At 31.4% G+C, this 19,818-nt stretch overlaps 1 protein-coding gene across 16 annotated transcripts in view; it reads left to right on the top strand.

Moving 5' to 3' along the window:
• Positions 1-19,818, top strand: part of LOC145253353 (uncharacterized) — a 692,561-nt gene that overhangs the window by 494,002 nt on the left and 178,741 nt on the right. For 15 of the 16 annotated variants that reach the window (XM_080112927.1, XM_080112928.1, XM_080112926.1 and 12 more), the window contains one exon: positions 8,241-8,329. The gene's annotated coding sequence lies outside the window, so the exon portion shown is untranslated. Of the gene's footprint in view, positions 1-2,389; positions 2,559-8,240; positions 8,330-19,818 lie in introns of those variants that run through there. The other variant, XM_080112930.1, reaches the window with a different exon arrangement.

The following is a 19,818-nucleotide window of genomic DNA, read 5'->3' as shown; positions in this document are numbered from 1 at the left end:
AAAATATATATATATATATGAAGAAAATACTGTCATGCATTACATGCTTGTGTCTGCCGGACACCATTACTAAAAAGAAAATAAGCCTTTCGATAATACTTATTAACATTCTCCCTCCTCTCATCACAATCTTCTGCAGCAAGTCAATGGACTCTTAACCTGAAATTTGTTGCACAGTGTTATTGATATCCTTTTATTTAATAGAATATCGGGCCCTTAATTTGTCCAGTATTTGCTATCATAATTCGGTTCTGTTTCGATTTTTAGGATTTTTTTTTTTTTTTTGTGTGTGTGTGTGTGTGTGTTACATCATTACAAATGGCTTTCATATTCGTTTTTCCTGTTTAGCTGTTTAATAATACATTCAAATCTTGAGTTAGTCTTACATTGAAGACATTTTTTAGTTTTGTTTGTAGCGTTTTGTGGAAATGTTAATAGAAATTATTAAAGAAGAAATAAAAGATCATTAAAAGCCTCTTTTGTGATGTGTGATATCTTATTGTTAAACAAAACGTTTCTTTTCTATCAGCTTTTCAAATTGGAACTTCTAATTTTCCTGGAATGATTTTCCATTGTTCGCCAGATTTCAAACAATTGAATTCTGTGTTATGATTTGATACTTTCTTTATAGAGAGTTCTAATTTTTTCATTTAACACTTTATTTTTATGAATATATTAGAATCGATACAGCAGCAGCAGCAGCAAATATATGAAAATGTCTTTGAACCTGAAAACTTTTGAGATGTGCATTTGTATCCATAAGAGAGGTTTTGTATGTCGGTTGCTCATAAATCTGAAAATAACATTTTTGGGTGTTTAATTTAATGCTTAAAAGTACAGATAACTTCTAATTATGCTAAGATGTGCTAACTTTATCTAATATATAAAGTAAAGTCGACCTCTTTATTGTTTCTTTGTCATCATTAGCTTTTTTGCTACAAAATCAGTATTTATGTCTTGATTATTAGATTTTGTTGTTGATTATTGGTCCCCTGACAATGGAGGGATTGAACCTAGTAATTTACTCCTGTTTGTCTATTCGTTCGTTTGCACTTTTCTCAATAACTACGCCTTGGGTTTAAAAAAAAGATTTGCACAAACATTAGTCATGGTGAAAGTAAATTTTTGTCAGGACGAATTTTTCGGGATAACTCAGTTTGCCCCCCCCCCTCCCTCCATGAGCCTTATAAGAATAAAATTGCCCCAAAATTCGTGCATCTGTTCACACTTTTCTCAATAACCATGCCATGGATTTTTTTTTTTAACAATTTTTCATAAACATTAGTCATGGTGAAAATGAATGTTTCACTTGTGGAGGGGGACCCCACATGCTCAGCTTGTTGCATTGTTATCGTAGAATAACATGTAATTCAACTCAATCCTTTCCAGAAAATACTTTGTCCAGGTTGGAATTATTTTCACATGCCCATCATCTAAAAAAAAAAAAAAAGTAGGCCATAGCTCTAGATTTGTTGATACAGAATTACTTATTTTTGACCAAAACAAAAAATATTAAAAAACAAAAAAAACTGTAGAAGATACACTACTGGGCAATACCGGGTAGACAGACACAGCTAGTAAAAAATAAAACTTCCTGATAATTTGAGTCTGTGGAGAGATTCTAAAGTACAAAACTTACATGAGAAAAAATAACCATCGAAAGTAAATTACAATAAAAAAAAAAGTTAGTTTGATTTTGAGTAATTCAGTTTTCTACTTGATTTTTTTTTTTTTTTTTTTTTTTTTTGCTCATCTGAAATGTTATCTATTATTTTGGAATGATTTTCTTTGCCTGTCTGTCACACTTCAGTTTCAAATAGTATTTTCAGTGGTCTCTCATGATTTAATTTGAAGTAGTCACTCTGTCATATTTCAGTTTAATAAAGAAGTTTTATTAGTCTGTCATGCTACAATTTGAAAAAAAGTTTTCATTGGTCTGTCACGCTTTATTTTGAATAAGAATTTTAAATAAAATTTACATCATGAAACATACAGATTGGGTGGATATTTTTTTTTTTTTTAGATATCTTTTTAAGTGTCTCTGTCTGATAGTCTGCCCTTTTTATATATGTGTTTACCCAACTTTATAAGTTGCACTGTTTGTCATATTTAAAATTAAAATTGCATTCTTTTTGAATAGATGCATTTTAAAGAATACCAGTTCTTATTTCAGACATAACATTGTTCTTAATCGTTTAACATTTTTTTTTTTTTTTTTTTTAAATATTTTCTGACCTGAATGTTTGTGTTTTCAGTTTAAGCATATTCACTTTGCATAATGTTTATTGGCCTGAAGAAAACAAAAAAAGTTCTATTTTTGGATAGAACTTCAGCTGTAGTAATTTCGTGTCAGGAAGTGCCCACTTCACTTCCTGGTTTCTGTTTTGTTGCTTTTTTATTTTCCTCCCATTTTCTTAGATTCATACGCAACATTTAAAACTGCAAATGTTTCCTCAATCTTCTTCTACTTTAGTAATAATGTTATAATTTTACTCTTTTACGGATATACTTTTGGAATTTTTGTTTACCTCTTCTAGTTCTGATTCTATCTCAAATCTGTAAGTATTTTAATTACACGGATTTAAAACTTTGATGTATGTTTTGTTTATTTTTGGAAATAGCATTGTTTATTCACTGGCTAAAATGCTTGAACTGACAGTGCATAGTAATTAGTGCTAATGTTTAAGTTTTAATATGTGGTAAAATATATAAATCGTTTTCTTTTGATTCTGATAAAATTTCTCTTATATTTAATTGCTATGTCCGTTCTTTGAAACGATTTTGTTAATTTTGAAAACTTGTTTTTGCATTATTTGGATTGTTTGGACTTCTACTTTCATCTTGGTTGTTATTTTCATGTTTTGGCTAACGTAACCTTCGACCTTCTTCAGCTGCATATTTTTTAATTTGTGAATTCTTATGCTGAATGCAGGAACCAATATAGAATTTCGAACTTAATTCTTTTATTAATCCACAGAGGTAGACTGCTCTTATTCCATCAGTCATAATTAAATAGGGGTGTTAATTATGTTATTCTTCATTATTATCGCCTGTAGTAAGGATTGAACATTCAACCTCCAGAAGACTGTCATTTAAAACTAATTTTTAATCAAGGATTTGTGGTTTAATTAAAAATTCTATCTAGACTCAACAAAGATTCCTAAGTTCGACTATAACTTAACAAAATACACCTGATGATGAACGTTGGAGATTACATCGACTAAAACGTCAATACAATAAAAACTAAGATGAAGATAGTACTTATGACCAATACAATAAAAACTAAGATGAAGATAGTAGTTATGACCAATACAATAAAAACTAAGATGAAGATAGTAGTTATGACCAATACAATAAAAACTAAGATGAAGATAGTAGTTATGACCAATACAATAAAAACTAAGATGAAGATAGTAGTTATGACCAATACAATAAAAACTAAGATGAAGATAGTAGTTATGACCAATACAATAAAAACTAAGATGAAGATAGTAGTTATGACCAATACAATAAAAACTAAGATGAAGATAGTAGTTATGACCAATACAATAAAAACTAAGATGAAGATAGTAATTATGACCAATACAATAAAAACTAAGATGAAGATAGTAGTTATGACCAATACAATAAAAACTAAGATGAAGATAGTAGTTATGACCAATACAATAAAAACTAAGATGAAGATAGTAATTATGACCAATACAATAAAAACTAAGATGAAGATAGTAGTTATGACCAATACAATAAAAACTAAGATGAAGATAGTAGTTATGACCAATACAATAAAAACTAAGATGAAGATAGTAGTTATGACCAATTCAAATAACTAATATCAATCCTCATGTAAAAATTTCAAAAACATTTTTTTATTTTTGTTTACATTATTTACATCATTGAATACACATTGGGATTTCTTTAATTTGCGATTAATTACTGGAAAAATTTGCTGAAGCACACCCGGAATGTAATTGGTGTAAATAGTTCTTAAAATTATATATGTGTGTGTATATATAAAATGACCTTATCTCTGTGTGTGCGGGTGCATGTAGAATGGTCTCTATCAAACTATTCATAAATTTTGGTCTACAGACTTGAAACTTTGTATAAAGTGGATTTGAACCTATGGAACAAATTCAATGTAGTTTTTTGGCCGGTAAAAATAGCTGCTAAGGGATCAAAATTAAAAAATTGGAACTTTCCAGGCATAAGTTGACTAAATGTACTATTTCTATGCATGTACAAATATATATTTATATGTTTACATCAATTTTTAAAATTTTTATATGCATATGGACTTAACTCAGACAATAATAAATAACGCTGGAGAGCTATATGTTTCGGTTTCGATTCTAGCTGATAGTACCTTAAACTTAAACTTTTAAAATCACTACTATATATTTGGTACAATATAATAATCAATAGAGAATTGGCTCTATAATAATAAACCCGAAATCTGCATGAATTAAAATATCATATTTAAGCATATTTTATCACAGGGCAATCCTGGTTGCCTGCCAGTAGTTACTAGTTTTGTGATTATGGTATAAAGAATGAATTGTATGCATTGTACTGTCAACTTTCAGATGAGATATTTAAAAGAATAGAAACTTATAAGTTATACAAATCGATATTAAATAAAGGAAAAGTAATAATAAAAATAAGAAATGGTGAAATTATTTTTGTTTGGTTTTGCTTAAAAATTTAACGTTAAACTAAAAAAAATAACATTGGTTAATAAAAAGTCCAAAATAATTGTGAATAATTTAGTTTATATTTTTTCTAGTTTAGCATTAAGATTTCATCAAAATCTAACATGTAGGTTTATACAAGACAAGTTACAATCGAAAGCTATTGGATTCAGTGAATAAATTATCTGAAATTTTTCATCAAGTCATAAAATTAAATATGAAAAATGCAATTGAAAAATAATTATACACTTGTGCCCGATATTATTCATACCCCTCGGATCTTTGAGATTTCTATAAGAATATTGCTCAAACCAGAAGGTAGACAATATTAAAGGGATTTCAAACAATAAATCAAGCATAAGCATTTAATTTAAACTCAACAAATAAATAAATTATGCAAGTTTGAAACATTATACAAAGAAAAACAATAATGGCACTAGTTCAAAATTATTCATACCTCTCTTACTAATAGTCAATAGCATGCCCTTTATTCTTAATAACTGCCTGTAACCGTTTGGGATATTTATCAACAAGGTTTTTACAAGCATCAACACTGATTTTTGACCATTCTTCAATGCAGTAGTTCTCCAAATCCCTCAAATTTCTAGGTTTCTGCTTTTTAACCTCAGTTTTCAATATGTGCCAGAGGTTTTCGATAGGGTTCAGGTCGGGACTCTGGCTAGGCCATTTCAAAACATTAATTTGATTATCCTCAAACCATTTCTTGACTATTTTGGCAGTATGTTCTGGATCATTATCCTGTTGAAGGACCCAGTTTGGTCCTAAATGGAGCTTCTCCGCATCCTGTCTAATGTTTTTCTGGAGTATCTCCAAATATTGCTCCTTCTTCATGGTTCCATCTATCTTGACCAAACTACCTGGACCACTAGCCGAAAAGGAGCCCCAAAACATTAGGCTACCACCACCATGTTTCACCGTGGGTATGGTGTTCTTTGGGTTGTAAGCTTCTCCTTTCTTCCTTCAAACGTAAGAAGCATCCATATGGCCAAACAATTCAATTTTTGTTTCGTCAGTCCACAAAATACTTGAGAAAACGGACTCTGGAGAATTCACATGGGTCCTAGCAAACTTTAGACGTGCTGCAAGGTGTTTTCCGGTGTGCAATGGAGTCCTTCTTGGTCTTCTTCCTTTCAGACCATTTTCATGCAGAGTCCTTTGCAATGTTTGCCTTGATATTTTTATGCCAGAAGACTCCAGATTTTCTAAAATGTCCTTATTAGTGGTGGTTGGATTTGCATTAACACTTCTTACAATATTCCTGGTGGCTCTAGCAGACAGTTTCCTTTTCCTTCCTCTACCAATCAAGTTGTTTGTTGTGTGGTGGCTCTGGAATTTTTTAATGATGCTCTGTACTGTTGCTGTAGGGACCTCAAATTTCTTGGAAATTGACTTGTAACCTAAACCATCCTTATGTGAATTCACAATTTTAGTCCTAAGATCATTACTAAGCTCTTTTTTCTTCCCCATTCTAATAATTTTTATTCTTTTATTGGTTTTCAGTTGATATCATTTTAATTTCTGAAAAATGAAAAAAACAAAATGAAATTAATCAAAGGTTGTATAAAAGCATTCAAAATAAGAATCAAACAGAAAACAAACAGTCAGAAACTTGATTAATACTGAAAAAATAAGGGGGTATGATTATTTTTGAACATTGCAGATTTTATAAATAGCTGTATATTTCTTTTATTACAAATATCCCGAGATTTTAAAATGACGAAAATGATCAGAAGAGGTTTATTAAGAATATGTATCAATATGGACGTAAACAATAAATTCTTACAAAAGTTACACCTAATAAACTCAATTTTCAAGGGGGGTATGAATAATATCGGGCACAAGTGTAGGTGTATGTATGAACAAAGCAAGGAGGCTGCCATGTGGATTGGGAAAGCTATTAGCATAAGTGGTTATACCTTAGGGATTATACCAACTCAATGAAAGACTAAAATTCTATTTTTAGTAATGCCTTATTTTCTCTCCCCCTACCTCGACTCAGTTATTATTTCTACAGTCTTCTGAAATTTTCCATCCCTCTTCCCATCACATTTTCTTAATTATGTTGAAATTCAGTCATTTAAAAAGTGCACATATATATATATATATATATATATATATATATATATATATATATATATATATATATGCCATGGCCTAAAGATGTTTTTCCTTTTTTTCTCATTTCCATTCTTATTGATCTGATTATGCAATAGTTCTATATAACTTTTATTTCCCATCTTTTAATTTAATATATGAATTGCTCCTCTTAACCATGTGGAGATTTTACTATCTTTATCAGCTTGCTTTATTAAAGATAATATCTTTGTTAGGTTCATTTATTACTTATATATATTCAGTTTCGAGACGGTAGACGCCTCCAATAAAGGTTCCTGTATAGGAAATTAATAGGGTTGCAGTATCCCAAACAATACTTCTCCTAAACAGATTTTTCAAAGCCAGTGGCAAGGAATCCAGGGAGACTGGAAACAATGCCAGGATAAGCAGAGAAAAACTGATGTCATTTCGTAGTTTTTCATAACCTAGGCTAGTTGTACAAAGTTTAAGAGCCTACTATAGTCGACTCACACACGCACACATATACACACACACACACACATGCATATATATATATATATATATATATATATATATACATACACACATGCACATATATATATATATACATACACACATGCATATATATATATACATACACACATGCATATATATATATACATACACACATACACACATGCATATATATATATATACATACACACATACACATATATATATACATACATACACACATGCATATATATATATATATATATATATATACATACACACATGCATATATATATATACATACACACATGCATATATATATATATATAGACACACACATGCATATATATATATATACACATGCATATATATATAAATATACACACACATGCATATATATATATACACACACATGCATATATATATATACACACACACACACACACACATGCATGTATATATATACACACATGCATATATATATATATACACACACACATGCATATATATATATATGTATACACACATATGCATATATATATATATATGTATATACATATGCATATATATATATATGTATACACACATGCATATATATATATATATATATATATACACACACACACACACATATATATATATACACACATGCACATATATATATATATACACACATGCACACATATATATATACACACATATATATATACACACATACAAATATGTAGTCATGTCTGTATATATATATACACATGTGCGTGTTTTAATGCATATGATTTTGTTTTTGTCTTTCTATGAACTGAAGTTTTTTCTCTCCATTTAATTTCCTGCTGATCCAAAAACTATCAAAATGGAGACCCAACAGAATTTTCTTCTTTTTATTTGTATTTTCTTTTTCTTTGTCCTGATGAATGTTAGTCTTTATCCGATGATAGAACAACAATATATTTTTTTGTATTTCAGATGGCTTTGTCATTTCGATCAGAAGTTTTTCCTGGTCAGCCACATTACATTCGTCACCTCTAGCTGCAAGCACTCTGTAACCTTTGGGGGTAAGTACTTGGCCTTCACATGATATACCTTCAATAAAAGAACCGTCCTGACCCCATCTTTGTAATCATAAGAATTAATGATTTAAAAAAACAAAAAACAAAAAAAAAACTGTATTTGTTTCCATTTTGAATCTATTTTCTGCATGCTCATGCCATAAAATATGAAAAACACCTCCTGGACATGCTTCAGCTTCAAAACAATTTCAGTTAAGTCAAAATATTTTGCCACTGAGAGAATATCAAGATTTTTCAAGTCTATCACACATGAATGGACACATGTTGGACAAAAATGCTTGTCTTGGATAATATTTTTGGTCCCCTCGACAAAGGAGGGATTGGACCTACAGGGTAGAATGATAAAAGTGTTGCCCTAAAGAAAACAACACTCCAGCTTTATTTTAAAACTTTGATTGAAAAAAAATCAATTCAGGTAACTTGATTATGTAGTAGAGCTGACATCTATTCAATGTAGCCGCCTTTAGCCTCAATCACCACCTTGATACATGTTTGGAATGGAGAGCATGCCTTTTCCACACGTGTCGGAATGAGCTCGGCGAATACTCAATGGATGGCGGCAATCAGGCTGGCTTTGGTATTGTGGTAGGTCATGTTGGTGATGTTCTTTAGGTATGACCAAACAAAGTAATCCTGTAGGTTTAGGTCAGAGGAGGAGATGGGCCAGTGAGAGAACAGTACCAAGTCTCTTTGGACTTGTGGATTTGCGCCAAATCCTGCTGCCACACCCAGGCTCTGCCATCGGCCACCTGATTGCACCAGGGGATAACCACACTCTTCAGCACATCTAGGTACACTTTGGTGTTGACTTTCAAGCCAACTTCGAAAATGTGAAGTGGCATGATGTGGCCCTCACTTGAAACCACACCAAAGACCATAACCCTGGTCGGAAACTTTATTTTCATCACCCTGGGCACATTCTTGTTATTCCTGACAATCCAGCTATGCAGTTTGAGGGTGTTGGCAATGGTCCTGTTGTCATAACTTGGATCAGTAAAGAGTATGAGTTGTACAGTGGTGCATCTCCGATCTCGCTCGAACATTATGTCACTTTCAGACATGATAGAAGGCTTTTATCGCTCTTGGGATTTGTACACAAATAGCCAACTAGTAGATGGTTTGCAACAAAAAAAGAAAACCGGTTTTCATCAAATGGAAATGGAATCAGGTCATCTTTTCTATGGTGACAATTTTATTGTTCTATGATGTAGCATTTCACTCCTGTCTATCCGTTCATTTGTTTGCACTTTTCTCAATAATCACACTTTGGATTTTTTGGAAATTTTGCACAAACATTAGTCATGGTGAAAGTAAATTTTTGCCAGACCGGATTTTCTGGAATAACTCTAGTTGCCCACCCCCCATCCCCCGGCCATTATTGAGGTAAAATTGCTCCCAAATCGTTCATTTTGCTTGTACTTTTCTTAATAACCAAACCTTGAATATTTTTTTTTGTTTTACACAAACATTAATCATGATGAAAATAAATTTTTCACTTATGGAGGGGGACCCTAAATGCTAGGCTTGTTATTTCTTAAATACTAGCCGAATCACTTGTCTTGTGTCATATAGTACGGAATGGTATTGGGGAGATCCTCCAGTGGTCTTTGGGCTTTGATAAAATGTAACATGGGGAAAAAAAATATTACAAAAGCCTTACTCACTCAGCATTTGATTAGGTTTGGTCATGTATGGCATGCCATTCTTGCATCAATTACATAACATGTTTGGATGTCGCAGACTCTAGAAAGTACGATAGAATAAAGAAAACATGGTTGGAGTTGCTAATAAGCAATTTAACAGCATGTAATTGGTTGATGTTGACATTTTGGACCAGACTGCATGGATAGCGGATGTGATGTGTTGCTTGGTGTTGCTTATTCCACAGTCAGACGCACTTGCAGTAACTAGATAATGAAGCTTGTTCATTGTTATATTTTGTTGTTGTTATATTTTGTTGATGACGACATCACACCGAGCAGATGAACAGAATCTCTATTCCATTGAAATTCTTGTTTCTTTACTCCCATATTAAACCTTTTATAGCAGCATGATATACCATTGTTTTATTGATTGTGTTTAGTCAATAGACAACACAACAAAGTTTATGCTTGTTAAAGTTCATTATATAATGAAATAATGATCATTATAGTTTCAATAGTACAGAAACTGTGACATCGTACCAAACTGAACATAATAGGTTAACAAGATTTGTTTGCTATTCAATCTGTTATATTTGTAATCCAATATTTACCTACCCTTAGATAAGTAGGAAATAATTTATTAAAATATAAACAAAGTTGAATTATTGTTTAGGAAAATGTCAGCTTATACATCAATTTAAGATATTGCAGTTTTATTGGGAGGTTTAAAGTTTATCGACTTTCTTTTTGTTGTATGCTTTTTACTAATGAGTTATTGTGTATCAAGATTAAAAGCCACCCAAGGATAAAGGTTAATGAGATGGATGAATTGTCAGTTGAAAAATGAATATTAAGAGGCTTAAAATGATAAATGGAATGAACCAAATTTGATTATAAAGGGTGTTTAAATTAAAATAAATCACAGAAAAATAATTATACAAATACGTGGTTTATTCCAAAAATTAATTTCCAGCATTTATAATTTAAATATAATTTTGGACATATGGCCCTGTGGTTTGCGCATATATAGCGTAATCTATAAGTTCAATTTTCACAAAGTCTATGCATTAATTTAAGCTGCATTTTAGCAATAACGTGTCAAATGTTGTCTTCCAAGTGGTCTATGGTGTCTGCTTTATCAGCGTAGATATAGATGCCAAATCTGCAATTAAATGAAATAGAGTTGTCAATTTAAAGTTTGCTGCCTCTAAAAAAACACTGTATATATTTATCAAAAATAGTAGTTGCGATTGAATTTAAAGACTGTAGAGAAGCAATCCCATGGTAATGTGTTCAATAGATTTTGAAATCTCACACTGAAAATATTGTTGTAAATCTGATAAAAGTGTTTTCTGCAGAAGATGGAGATTTTTTCATGACTTGTCATTTGAATCAAAATAAAAAAATAAAATAGATTTTTCGTGACATCCAAAATAGCTGCTATAGTAATTTGGAAAAGAAAAAAAAAAAAATGAAAAAAAAAAAGAAGAAATGAGGAACAAAAAACGATCTTGACAAAAATGATGAAAGAAAATGGCACATTCATGTATGAGGTGGAGAGAGAAAATGGCAATCATATGAGGGCCAGAGTTCAAGACAAAAAGAAGTCAAAATGGTTGAGAAAGAAATAAACGTCTCATCATGGCCGACTGGGTGTGACTGGGTGAACAATGCAATGTGTTTTATTCATACTTCTCTTGTCAAAAGGTATTTTTACGAATGAAATCCATTTTATTCAATGTGGACATGAAGAATTTACAAAAGATGCAAAAGAAAAAAAGAAATTTGTAGAAATCAGAGTTCAAGGTATTTTGCTAAAAAAGGGAATTGAATGCGTAAATGTAGAACATTTAAAACTGTACAATCATTTTATAGCAAAGAAATCAAATCTAAGTCAATTGCTTAAAAATCAGATTCAGTTTGAGCAAAAAGAAAAAAAAGTTTATGTCCTTGAAAATGAATTAAGGGATTTAACAAGCAAACAAAATACAAAGAAAGATTTAATGAATTTATGAGAAATTCGAGTCAGAATAAGATTATATATAAAACTAGCTTTACATAATTGCCCAGAATAAATGAACAAAAATGACTTATTTATGAAAAGATGGAAATTAATGTTGGTGATTTCAATTTTGTAATTAAATTATTTTGTGAAGTAGGAATTTTTACAAAGTTTGTGTCAGTGCTTGATCTTAAAAGATTAATCGTAAAGAAAAAATAATGTGTAATTAATAAATATACAGACATAATTGCATAATATATACTAGCGGGGAGCACCTGGCATTGCCCGGTAGTAAAATGCGTTTAAATATATTTTAATTTGTTCATATTTCGTATATATTAAAATAGTCAATTCTGGAGCGATTATTTCATACTAGCAGGACACGTGTACCGGCGTTGCCTGGTGGAAGTATGAAGTATGTTAAAAAAAAAAAACACAAAACAAACTACGGTTGTTAGTGGGAGCCTCTGCTGGCTCAGTAAAATAGCGGGCACTGGCACCCATGGCCAAAATGAATGTACCATGCCAAAGTACTGACGTATTTCATATACATTTATATATTGAAGAGTTTAGCTTCCAAATAATCGTCTTTTTTATTATGATTTATAAAAAAAAAATTAAAAGAAATATGTTGTACAAATAAAATTGGCAAAAAATGTATTATTTTGTTCAGTAAACTTCCTTTTTTGTTTTGTTTAAAAAAAAAAAAACGCAAATTTTTGTTTTGTTTTAAAAAAAAAACGCAAATATTTGAGAGCTAACGTTTTCAATTTAGTCCAGAGTTAACGTCTTCAATATAACCATATTCTCTGTATAGCATTAATGAAGGTAACGTTCGATGTTCCAATAAAGTTAAGTTGGTTGTTTCTCACTGCCTTTCGCATTCAACTTAATTTGACGACATTTATAGGTTTTGGGGTAATCTGTAAACGAATAACGCATAATAGTCTTGCCATAAGCCAAACAACACGTGGACGAGTGTTGTTTGGCTGGCCATTCGGAAAGCATAACGTTTTGTCGGCAACAATTTTAGATGCGAAATTCAGTAATATCGTAATACCTGGAAACCTATAAATGTCAAATCACATGGAAAAGATAAAATAATTAACAAATGCACTTCCGGCTTTGTTTACTTTTTTAGGAGAAATCTTAATACAAAAGACGCAAATAATTTGTGAGCTAAGTTCTTCAATATATATGAAACACGGTTTGAAACATTAGCAATGCACACAGTGTGTTTTATGGCAAAAAAAACTCTATAGCAAGGGCTGTTTTATTTTTAGTTGATTTAATGAAGATGTCATTGTCGTCTTCATTGGCGACCAATGAAGGAGATTCTTATAGTGTGTTTTAAACTTTGTCAAATAAAGCAGGTAAACTGGTTATTTAACGTTCATTAAATTATTTTTTCTGTCGACGACAAAGAAAATTCTTATTGTGGATAGCATGTTGTAAACTTTGTAAAAGAAAGCAATTGAACATGGCTATTATTGACATCATATTTTAATGTTAGTAACCATTCGTTTATAAAGCGCAGAACTTATTCCAGAATATGAGAATTTTCGGAGCTCAGCCAATCAGAATGGACGGACTTTGGTGAGAGAGCCATTATTTTTTCTGAATTAAAAATTGGAAAGATTATGGTATGTATGTATTAGCTATTTATGATCGGTGTAATCACAGAATCTGTGGAATGTGTAGAATTTGTGCCAGTGACAACTGGTAGCAGTGGTAGGACTAAATATTTCGAGAGAAAAATAGATTCCTTCCTCTAAAGATATTGTGATGTTGTTGCTCATAGGATACAATGTCGCATTTTATTATAAGGACTTAATGTGTCTGAAATGGTGTTGGAAAGCTACATAAGATAGTGGCTAATAGCCTAGATGTATTGAATTTGTATGTAGCATCTGTTGTTGCAAACCTACAATACTTTGGTCCAAAGGAGAATTTCTGGAGTCATTTTATTATATACGGAGATGGAGATGATATTGTACTCAGTATATAGATGTGATTTCAAAAGTTAAAAAAAAATTGTGACTTGGGTGCTATCAGCTAGAATCAAAACCGAAAGTAAAGTTTTTAAGTAAAAAAAAAGACACAGTGAATTTTATAAATGATTACAATGAATGAATATGCTGTATTGCCACTTTCATTGTATTTGTTATTAATGTTTGTATTTGTTATTAATTGTTTGTATTTGTTATTAATGTTTGTATTTGTTATTAATTGTTTGTATTTGTTATTAATGTTTTTACCATAATTTACTTGAGTAAAATATTTTTAAATATTTTAGCTTCTTAAAAAATAGTTTATCCCTCTTCCCTGCAAAAAATATGGCTTTCAAATCGTAAACCGCTTTGACCATAATATTTGTAAATGTTTGACAACCAATTTACAAAGAATCTTGTTTAAGAAGTTTTCAAAGCAAAATTGGAAAATCTTATGGATTGTGAAAATCCATGATCGAACAATATTTTTTTTGCAAGAATCCTATTTGAGTTACGTAAATTCTTTTGAGTTGAGAACAAAGGGTGTCAAAGTTCTGTTTTTGTTTTTCCACATGAGGAAACAAATAAGCTTTTGTGATCGAACGATATTTTTCAAGAATTAATTTCCATTTCAGTCACATAAATTCTTTCCAGTTGAGATTTTACTCAATTTATGAAAAATGATGGAAAGAAATATAAATAAATTGATGCAACTTCCATTCTGAAACTCGATCAGCACCAAACATTGTCTGGTCATAAATTGTTTAAATATGATATTTTAATTTATCCATATTTCACATATATTATTATTATAGAATTATTTCTCTATCGATTATTTCATGTATAGTCTTGATTTCAAAAGGGGGAAAAAATATGTCTTTAGTGCCATTAGCTAGAATCAAAACCGAAGTCGATATAAAAACTGTAAGCATTAAAATCTGGTGACGTCACTTGGATATGAAATCATTAAAAATAAACTAACATGGATGTACAAAATGTATTGTAATTTGCACATACGTATAAGTGTAGTTTGAGTCGACTCAGGCTGGTAAAATTCTTATATCTTTCAATTTTGACCCTTAAAAACTATTTTAACTGGCTAAAGACCCATAAAAGAACGGTCAACAAAAAATGCTATCATTTGAGTTGCATAATATCACTTTGTGACTTTTTGTTATGGAAGAAGTAGTTTGAAAAAAAAAATGGAAACAACAGACATAGTAAGTTTTACAAATAAGATATATATATTGGATGTATACTGCATGAAAGCACAGGGGTAGAAGCATAGACTGTCAGCTCAACAATTGAGTTTCGATCCTGGCTAGAAGCACTTGCTTGGCTTGCCGCACTGATGAGCTGTAAATAATGAAACAGTACTGATTTTGGATGACAATATTCCACTCCCTTTATGGTAGAGTCCTAGTAAGGAAATAGCCGGCAGGGTCACTATGCGTAAAGAACTGCTCATTGGATAAAAACTGATTAGAGCTTCCAGACTCACTAAAATTATGCTTACGTTTGTTGACATTTTGATTTTGCTTATATTAGGTCGGTGCTGCATGATAGCGCAGGGGTAGAGGTATAGACTGTCAGCTCGATGTTTGAGTTTCGACCCCGGCTTGAAACACTTTCTTGTTTAGCTGCACTGATGAGCTGTAACCAGCGAAACAGTACTGTCTGTGAATGAGTGTCTGTGTATATATAATTATTTACTATAATAATTATCAAATACTTACAGACATTAGTGTTTCACCCTTTCAGGAATCTTCAGTGCAGGGTGTCACGATCAACATCAGTCGATAGATTCGAACCCAGTGACAGAAGCCATCTCTGGCTTCATTAGAAAGAACCATATCATTACGGCTACCGTTAACTGTGAGAAATGCTATTGAATTTTTAACATTTATTTTAAATGTTTTTAACGTCAGTCAGAGTAATCTAATCATTATATGATGGTCTGTGCATAAGAGCTAAATTGACCGGCTTTTTAATTCAACTGAAAGTGCTCAACAATAAGAAACGAGTTTCCTAAAGGGGCTGACATAATTATTTACTATAATAATTATTGTTCTCTTCCTTAAAATCATATATAAAGAATGTATATATATATAATATAAAGCTGAATGCCTGTGTGTGTGTGTGTCTGGTCACGAATAGGCTCCTATATGGTTGACTATTTGAAAAAACTGATTACATATAATGATAGATGTATTGAGACACAGGAATGAGTATGTTTGATCTGGCAGAACTGTGGTTCATTAAATATGTGGGGTCTGCGTTCGCGCCTGGTCCACAAAGTATGGAAATAAAAAAATTAAAAATTAAAAAAAATCGTTTACAAGTGTTTTTGATATAGACGTACATAAGAATACTTTGATAAGCATGTTTTAACTTAAATAGGGATGTTATAATAAAATTGTGGGGTCTGCGTTCGCGCCTGGCCTCCATAGAATGGAAATAGGCACAAACTTTAATAAAGACTTTTGATATCTATATGCGTAAGTATACTTTGATAATTATGTTTCAGTTTGAAGAAATATGGTATAATAAAATTATGGGGTGTTCGTTTGCACCTGACCTCCATAGAATGGAAATATGTCACAAAGTTTAACAAGGTTTTTTAATATAGATCCACAGAATATTGTGATAAGTGTTTCAGTGTGAACAGGTATGGTGTAATAAATTATGGAGTTTATCTATTTTATTTTTACTTTCATCATATTTTGCTTTGGTTTTGATACCCCCAAATTTACAACCCTTCCTTTTCATAACCTATTATACTTTCATAAATCAGAGTCCATTTTCTGTAGGGTGTTTTTGAACCCAGTCAACGACAAATACTTTTGCTAGTATATATATATATATATATATATATATATATATGGTTTTGGAGAACTCACTATAATTGCAAATGATAACCTTCCTTTAATCTGTTTTGATGAATAACATGAGTTTTAGTGAGTAACAGAAAATGTCTCCACTCTAATAATTTTCTTCATCTGAATAAGTATTTTCAGGGGGCGGAAAAAGTATTGCTACATCAGATGAATTGCAATTTAGAATTTGATTTTGATAATTCTTCAAGATAACATTGTTTGATTGTTTGTTTGAAGTGTATGTATGCATATATTTGGCTCCGAATATCGCGTTAGCTCGAAATCCTGTTGATGTAAAACATAAAATATCTTTCTCGATAACCTCTTCACATTTAAAAACGAGGTCTTTTGATACTCTTGTCATGGAATAAAAGTAAAAAAAAAAAAGACATGTGGAGAAAGATAAGGTAAATTGATAGGTTGCTCCAGTAAAGTGATGTTATTTGTTGTTCAATATTTGTTCTCCAGTATTCATAGCTGAACAACTTGAAAAGGACAAAACTGTAGAGGAAAAAGTGTGAAATATTTCAATAGTTGAGAAGCTAAGATTATAGTTATATATTCCCAAGGTATTACATTTGATAACACAATTCATCATATCCAATCCCCATTAATTTTCAACCTAACCTTGTACATAATACACAAATAACACGCACAAACATGTGTGTACGGTATCTTCAATATAATATTTTGATTGCAAAAATTCCCCTCTGGGCTAAAACACAGTATGTTAGCAACAGCATATGCCACATACAAATTATTGTGTCTAGATTATTAGCCACTATCTTATGTAACTTTAGAACGGCATTTTACATACATTTAGTTGTTATAAAAAAATCTTATATTACATCCTAGGAGCAACATCATCACAATCGCAAAATCTTCAGATGAAGTAGTTCTTATTTTCCCCCCTTTAAATCTAAAGTCCTCCCACTGTCCCCAGTCAAGACCAGGAAGAAATATACACATTATAACGATATTGTCCTGGCACCCTTCGTAACTGGATTATACACTCATAGACATATAATTATCTTTCCATGCCCCAATTTGAAAATGATAATTTCTCCCTTCTGATAATTCTCATTGGCTGAGAGCGTACATATCTATTATTCCGGATTAAATATCTTCTAACAAAAAATGAACACATCAGACTTTTACCAGTATAGCCACTTTCTCTACACGAATCATTAGTTTTACGGATATTAAACCAATTTTTTGTTTATTTTTTCCCCCTTTGTTTTACAACAGCCGTTTCCTTCTTAATACTCTTTTTTATTATTTACATTTTTTCCGATATCTATGCACACTTTAACATCGTGCAGATACCCACCCCCCAATAACCAAACACACAAAATAACTCTGAAACAGAACATTATTACGTATGGTTACCGTTGTTTATTTTTTTTGTTTTTCTGCATTAACCACTTAGAATTCAATTGATGCCCAAATATTACATGCTGGTGTTTGATTATAGAGAAATTAGAGACACACTTTTCTTTAAAATGACGACTTTTTTCCTTTTGGTTCATAGTTTTTTTGCATCGAGATCCTGACAGTAATTATTAAAGTTCAATTTGGAGCAAATGTTTTGGTAAACCCCCATCACCACTCACAGGATGTGGTGTCTTTTTTAGGAACCGTTCTTATTATGGGAATGCTGCGGGTAACCATTTCAAAAGTCGTTCTTAACATGAGGAGGTTATGGATGAACATTCCAGAAGCCGTTCTTAACATGAGGAGGTTGGAGGCATCCATTCTGAAAGCCATTCTTAACATGATGAGGTTGGGCAAAAACAACAACAACAGCTGTACTCTAATTTTTCTATGAGAAGAGGGTGGCATGCTTCCATCGGGCAATGCCGGTTAATCGGTCCTGCTAGTATATAATAGATAATAAATGATAAAATATACTTGGCTAACATTTTATTGCAGTCTCATGATATGACCAATCATCGGAAGTATCTCTAACTGGCATTAATTAATATTGATTCCAGTAGCAGATGCTTCTGATAATCAGCAGAGATTGCAGTAAAATATTAAAGCTAAGTTCATATAGATCTTTTCTGTAGAATACTTGTTCAAGATCTGCTTTCCTAATTTGATTCTGTTCTGATTTTGAGAGATTTGTTTTTATTTACAGACGTGTTTCATCTTTTGAAAACAAACCAATATTGCTTTATCTAATCAGTGAACCAACCTTGAGGCTCGAACCTCAAGCCCAGTCACCACTGACTATGAAATTCCGACATGTTAGTTGCCTTACCAACTGATATAATGTAGGAGAAAGTTTGCTTCATATAATTATACTAATTGGTTTCAGTATTCAATTCCAGACAGAAAAGTATCTTCCACAGGAGCTTAGAAACTTTTTCCTACTTCAGTGTGTGTGTGTGTGTGTGTGTGTGTGTGTGTGTATATATATATATATATATATATATATATATATATATATAATATAAAGCTGAACGTCTGTGTGTGTGTCTGGTCACGAATAGGCTCCTATATGGTTGACTATAATAGAAAACTGATCACATATAATTATAGAAGATGTATCGAGACACAGGAATGAGTATGTTTGATCTGGCATAATGATGAATTGTGGGGTCTGCGTACACGCCTGGTCCACAAAGTATGGAAATAAAAAAATTAAAAATTAAAAAAAATCGTTTACAAGTGTTTTTGATATAGATGTACATAAGAATACTTTGATATGTATGTTTCAACTTAAATAGGGATGGTATAATAAAATTGTGGGGTCTGCGTTCGCACCTGGCCTCCATAGAATAGAAATAGGCACAAACTTTAATAAAGACTTTTCATATCTATCTGCTTAAGTATACTTTGATAATTATGTTTCAGTTTGAAGAAATATGGTATAATAAAATTATGGGGTGTTCGTTCGCGCATGACCTCCATAGAATGGAAATATGTCACAAAGTTTGACAAGGTTTTTTAATATAGA

The sequence above is a fragment of the Euprymna scolopes genome, chromosome 3 (assembly GCF_053919585.1).
Source record: "Euprymna scolopes isolate OS-2025 chromosome 3, ASM5391958v1, whole genome shotgun sequence".
NCBI lineage: Eukaryota > Metazoa > Mollusca > Cephalopoda > Sepiida > Sepiolidae > Euprymna > Euprymna scolopes.
This window is presented reverse-complemented; position numbering and strand designations above follow the sequence as displayed.